The sequence below is a fragment of the Echinops telfairi genome, unplaced genomic scaffold (genome assembly GCF_000313985.2).
Source record: "Echinops telfairi isolate 266 unplaced genomic scaffold, ASM31398v2 ScPeMD7_7421;HRSCAF=8459, whole genome shotgun sequence".
Lineage (NCBI taxonomy): Eukaryota > Metazoa > Chordata > Mammalia > Afrosoricida > Tenrecidae > Echinops > Echinops telfairi.
Window position 1 is genome coordinate 13031004 of NW_022111321.1, and position 6668 is coordinate 13037671.

General features: G+C 40.2%; 1 pseudogene; it reads left to right on the forward strand.

The window, feature by feature from the left end:
• The first annotated feature begins 53 nt into the window (after positions 1-53).
• Positions 54-3619, forward strand: LOC101653998 (annotated as a pseudogene).
• Positions 3620-6668: the final 3049 nt, after the last annotated feature.

The window sequence follows — 6668 nt, forward strand, 5'->3', positions numbered from 1 at the left end:
GTGAGGCAGCAAACGGCTGTCTGGATTGAAGCCATCTCATTCTTTTGGAACTAATGGAGCTAAAGAGCCAACTAGAACTGCACAGTCACTGGGTCTATAAGGTATTTGTCAGGTTAGTGCTGCTCAGGAAATGTCTTTCCTCTGGGGTTGGTGAAGAGATTTTTGTCCCCTTGCTGGGCTTTTGTCCCAGGAGCTCTGGGCCTTGAGCTTTGTTGGCTTGTTTATTTCCGCTCCCGCTTCCTTGTTTGGGTTCCCAGCCATAGCTTTTCCCTTTGCTTATTTGTTCGAGAGCAATCACTTGTGTCATTTCCTTCGTCTCTGGCGTGTTGGCGCTTTAACCGCCTGAGACACTGTTACAGGTTGTGATGTGCTTTCAGAGAAGCAGGGACACTGGGCCGGAGAGCAGACTGACAAGGAGGTGTGGAGGTGCCTGTTTGGGAAGCCTGGGGACACTCAGTTCCAGAACAAAAATAGGCCCCGGTTTCTGTTCCCGTGGGCCACGGTTCTGGCCATCTCCTTGCAAGGAAACAGACGTTCACACCGTCCCACACACTTGGTTTAATCGTTGGCACCCTCCCTAACAGTGCACATGAGCACTGGGCCACTTCTCACCACATTGTTGTTGTTGCTGACCGGTATGTTGTTAAAAACAAAGCCCCCATTTTATTAAGACTAGAATAACTTGAACTATAAAGAAAGTACAATCACTAGGAACACTGGTGGATCAGTGGTTAAGTGCTTGGTTCCTCACCTAGAAGTCAATGGCTCAAACCCACTCCCCAATTCTCAGCTGAAATATGTGACAATCAGCTTGTGTAACAAAGTACATCTTTGCAAAGTATGGGGGCATTTTACTTTGTCCTATAAGGCCGCTATGAGTCGGAATTGACTGCACAACCATGAGTCTGTTTAATTTTGCAATCTCATTATTCAGACAGAATTATAATTTATATTTATTTTTTAATTGAAAAAGCCTGCAGCTACTTATTTTTTGTTAATTGTGATTTAATATATCATATCATTCAATTTTTCAATTGCGTCACGTAGAATTATACAATTGCTATCAAAATCAGTTTCCAAACATTTTTTTTCCTCTAGGAACTCCTTGGCATTGTATCTCTTTTACCCACCCTCACCGTTGTACGCCCCCTGCTCCTAACCCCTTATTCTACTTGTTGTCCCTATAGATTCAACAACCCTGGATTTCATTTACTAAAAAAGGGAAACTAGCTTTTTCTTCCTTTTCTTTTTTTTTTAAAGAACAATCACATGATTGCAAAAATGAATAGCTGTATCCCCATGAATTTGTTTCAGAAATTTGACTTTTTAACATTTAACATTTTGAGGATTTAAAAAAAATCACTTTATATATGTTCATTTTACATAATTGAAACAATACATTGTAATTGAAGATCTAATTTATGTAAGATAAAATGTATTCACCCTTATATTCAAGCCTGTGTGACCAACACCTGCTCTTTATTTTATACCTATGTATATACATCTGTATCTATCATTACAGCCAAGATAAAGAACATTTCCACCATCTCAAAAAGTTTGCTTGAGACCTTTCCCAGCCAAACTTTATTTCATTCCACTCTGTTTATAAGTCAATCCTAATCTGCTTTATATCATTATTGATAAGGTTTGTTGTTTCTAGAGTGTTGTATACATGGGAATATACATTATATACTCTAGAGTTTGTGTCAGTCTGGGTTGACTAGAGAAACAAATTCAAAGACACTCAAATGTGCATAAGGGAGAACTTTATATCAAGAGCAGCTGAACATTAAGAAAACATCCCAGCCCAGTCCAGGGCAAGTCCATAAATCCAATATTAACCCATCTGTCCATTACCAGTCTATGAATTCTTCTTCAGACTCATGCAGCACATGCAATGATGCCAAATGCAGAAAGAATGATCACAGGCCATTGGGTGGAAAGTCTTGTGGATCCAGTGGCAGTGGAAGACTCTTAGTACTGGTGTGGGTCTCCACATGGCTCCTCCAGCCCCATGGCTCTGGCTCCATCAAAGTAGCACATCTGGCTTGTCAGAAGGAAGATGAAGCAGAGAGTGTATCCAGACTCCAGTGAGCTATTCATCTCCATTGAGCCTCCAAATGACCTGCTATGACCATCAAGCTATGACCTGATAGACTCCACCCCGTCACTCTTAATAGGCTCAAGTTGACACCGGATTTTGTAACTAACACAGAGTTTAACTCTCTAGTTTAGCTTTGCAGCATGATTCTCACATGTTTATAATCATATATGATTATACTCCATTTTAAAATCTCATGGCTTTTATAAATATATCACATTTTCCATATCATTAGTTATTTTCCTAAATTTACTTTTCAATAACTGCAGTGTTCTGTTTTGCATTTATACTGTAATATATCTCATAAATAAGATATTATGGTTAACTACTAGGTTGTTTGAACTGCTTACATTTTATTTATTTTTTTTGAACTGCTTACATTTTAATGAAGAGGAGACTACTGGGACCTCCACAACTGTAGCCTTTTGTCATCCCATCAGGCCTGGAACTGAACTCTCCCTCATGCTAGAACAATCCATCATCAAGATCAGAAGAGTAGCATTTATCCAGACAAAGTACACAGGGTTAGGAAAGAAGAGAAATATTAAGAGGAAGCCCATGGAGGATGAATTATTGAATGTAAAAATGATAATATACTCAGCGAACTGCCACCTACATAATTCATAATAAAAGTTTCTTTTAAAACAAGAGAATTATTATTCTTGAGTACAGATATTTGTGACCTAATTTCTTTGGGATACATTTCTATAACAACATTTACTAAGTTAAAGGGCAGAGCATATTTTAAGCGTTTCCTACATATTAGGCCAATTTAACCTCCCCCCAGAAATATATGTATAAAAATGGGGAAACTGCTAGTGATGGAACGCAAGACGGAGGCGCAGAGCACCAGGGCCAAGGATGGTTTCCCTCACACTCCCCTACGCGGGAGACCCACAGACCTGAGCTGCTGTTGGTGACTTCCAAGAGCAAAGAGCTGGACCTAAGGACACAGAGGAGGCCCGCCCCTCTATGGGGATGGGTTCCTGGCTGGAAAAGAAGAAACAAGGAAAACCCCACTCTAAGCAAACAGATCCATGCCATTGCAAGAGAATTGGATGAAGATATTCCCTCCTGTGTAGACCATTTGGGACTTCAGATACACTTTAATGTGCGATCAAGGAATGTGGAAATCAGGCCTTGGAAAGAACACAAACCTTAGTGCCCTGACTAAGGGCTTCTGGAAAACCTTTCTGCTGGGATTTCAGCTCGACCTCGTCAGGCTAGACCACCTCTTCCTGGAGTCGTTTGAAGTTACAGATGTTAAGCCATTACAGGCAGACCCCCTCTAAAGAGCAATCGGAGGGACCCCTGGTAAAGGAGGGAAAACCAAATTCACCCTCGAGAACGTGACCTGGACATGATTGTTCTGGTGGATGCGGAAGTTCACATTCTTAGCTCTTTCAAAGCATCAAGATGTCAAGAACTACCATTTGCAACCTCATTCTGGGAAATCCTCCACCCAAGGTTTATAGCAACATCAGTGTGGTGGCCAGCAGAGCAGCAGATGGATACTGATTTCACATTCGAGACTCTTGTCTTTGACTCTAGAACATCAACTGTACACGTGGAAGCTTGTGAAGAGTTGTGCGGTCAGTTCCTCTCATTCTCAGCCAGAAGCAGAGCAGAAAGGCAAAGTGTGATCGTGTTCACCTTGCAGCCTTCAGCATCATCTTACCTAACAGAAGACAACACCATTCTACATCCACAGGGTGCATATTTTTTTTGTAAAGCACAAGGCAGATGTGCAGCTTATAACTCCTTCAGAGGGAACTGTTTTAAATTGCTCTTCAGTATGAATTTGTGAGTTTATAAGTTTCTATAACTTTATAAATATTCTCTATGGATCTTAAGAATTATCTTACAAATCTATGAGTATGCTGACCCTTAACACGGGGAGTGGTGTGTGAATATGTTAGAATGAGACCCTTAGCAGTGTTGGCGCTACTGTATAAACCAACACAGGCTACTCTTTGTTCCTGCTTTGCAGTCTTTAAAATTAAAGTCTGTCCCCCAAATTAAAAAAAATGTAATATATAAAAATGTATGAGGGGCAAATAGCTTTGGGAGGCTGGAATGAAACCTGAAGATACGTTTGGCACTCTGGATCTTTATTAGTGGGATGGACACAGTGTTGAAGCCTAAAAAATGTACTTATCTGCCAGATCTGCTTCACGCCCCAAACATTCTAATTTGATATTGTCAATGCTCATGAAGCGATTTTCTTGTATGTCATTAAGTTCTGCTGGTGATTTTGTTGCATCGCTTATGCTAAGAATACCTTCATTTTTGGAGATGAAAAAAACTGTCGCAAGGATAGGTTAAAGGTCCTTCAGTTCTCTGTTCCCCCTCGTTGCACTGCCAGGCAAGCTTTTGACTGCTCCTTGAAAGGTCAGAGGTGTAAACCCACCAGGTACTCCTCAGACCAAGATGAGGCTGTCTGCTCCTATAAAGATTGACAGGCTTGGAAAGCCTTTGTAGGGTGGTTATGAGTCCGAATGGACTCGAGGTATGAGTTTTTGTATATTTATATTTTAGTGTTCTTTGCTTTGCTTCCTTCAATGTTGTCCTTGTTTTTGTCGTTAGGGGCCAATGAGTCAGTTCAGACTCCCAGTGACCGTATGTCCCACAGAACACTGCTCTGTCCTTGCCGTCCTCAGACATTTGAGCCATTGTTGCAGCCACTGTGCCAGCCATCTGGCTGTGGCCATCCTCTTGCCTGCCCCTCCACGTCACCGAGAACGATGCCCTTTTCTAGGGCCTGATCCCCCCAGACCATCTTTGCTTCTAAGGAGCCTCTGTCTGTCCTTTTTTCAAGATGGATTTGTTTGATCTTTTGGCAGCGTATTTTATTTTCAGTATTCTTTGAAAGCACCATCCTTCAAATACATGAATTTTTCTTTGATCTTCCTTATTTAGGGTCCAACTTTCATAAGCTTATGAGACAATTGAAAATACCCTGACAATTGAAAATACCCTGGCTAGTGTGAGACATAACTTAGTTCTCAAAGTAACATCCTTGCTTTTCAAGACTTTAAAGACGTCATGGGCGGTAGGTTTACACAATACAGTCTGCCATTTGATCTCTTGACTGCTGCTGCCGTGAGTATTGATTGTGGATCCAAACAAGAGGACATCCTGGACGACTTCAGTCTTTTCTTTACTTATCATGATGTCACCTATTGGTCCAGTTGTGACGCTTTTAGTCTTCTTTGCATTGAGTTGTAATCCGTGCTCATGGCTGCAATCCTTGATCTTCATCAACCAGTGTTGCAAATCCTCCTCACTTTCAGCAAGCAAGGTATGTCACCTCTGTATCATGGGTTTTCAATAAGTCTTCCTCCAGTCCAGATGCTGAATTCTTCTTCATATAATCCAATTTCTCTGACTATTTTCTCAGTGCACAGATTAAATAAGTATGGTGAGACAAGCAACCCTGTTGCCTGGCTTTCCTGATTTTAACCCATGCAGTTTTCTCCTTGTTCTGCTAATACAACTGCCTCTTGATCTGTGTACAGATTTTATAAGAACACAACGAAGTGTTCTGGAATTCCTATTCTTCTCAATGCTGCCCATAGTTTGAATGGGTACCCCGACAGTTGAATGCTTGTTTGGACAATAAAGCACAAGTAGACATCTTTTTAGTATTCTCTGTTTTCAGCCAAAATCCATCTGACATCAGCAATGATATCCCTTGTTCCATGTCCTCCTCTGAGCATGGCCTGAACCCTATCAATGTACTGCTGCAATTTTTGTTAGATAATCATCCGCGAAATTTTACTTTTATGGAATATTGATACTGTTGTATAATTTTCACATTCTGTTGGGTCACCTTTCTTTAGAATGTGATACAAATATTGATCTCTTCTAGTCAGTGGGTCAAATTGCTGTCTTTCAAATTTTCTAGCATAGATGAATAAGTGCTTCCAGTGTTTCATCACTGTTTGAAATATAGATTGGGTATTTCACCAATTGCTAGAGCCTTGTTTTTGGCTAGTGCTTTCCATCTTTCCATGCTGATTGAAAATATTCCTTCAGCACCACTGTTTCTTGCTTATATGAAACCTCCTGAAATGGTGGATTGTTGACTGGTTCTTTTTGGTACAGTGACTGTATGTATTTTTCCATATTCTTTTGATGTTTTCTGCATTATTTAATATTCTACTCATACAATCTTTCAGTCTTGTAACTTGATATTTGATATTTTTCTTCAGCTTTTTTTTTTTCAGTTTAAGATATGTTGAGCGTATTCTTCCTTTTTGGCTTTCTAACTCCAGGTCTTTGCACGTTTCATTATATTATTTTACTTTGTCTTCTTGAGCTGCCTTTGAAATTTTCTGTTCAACTCTTTGAGTTTACCATTTCTTATATGTGCCTTAGCTACTCTACAATTCAGAGCAAGTTTCAGAATCCCCTTTGACGTTGACTTTCTTTCTTTCCTTCTTTCTTGTTTTTTCAATGACCTTTTGCTTTCTTCATGAATGATGTTCTTGATGTCCTGCCACAGCACATCAGCTATTCTGTTATTATCATTCAATGCAAGAAATCTGCTCTTGAGATGTTCTCA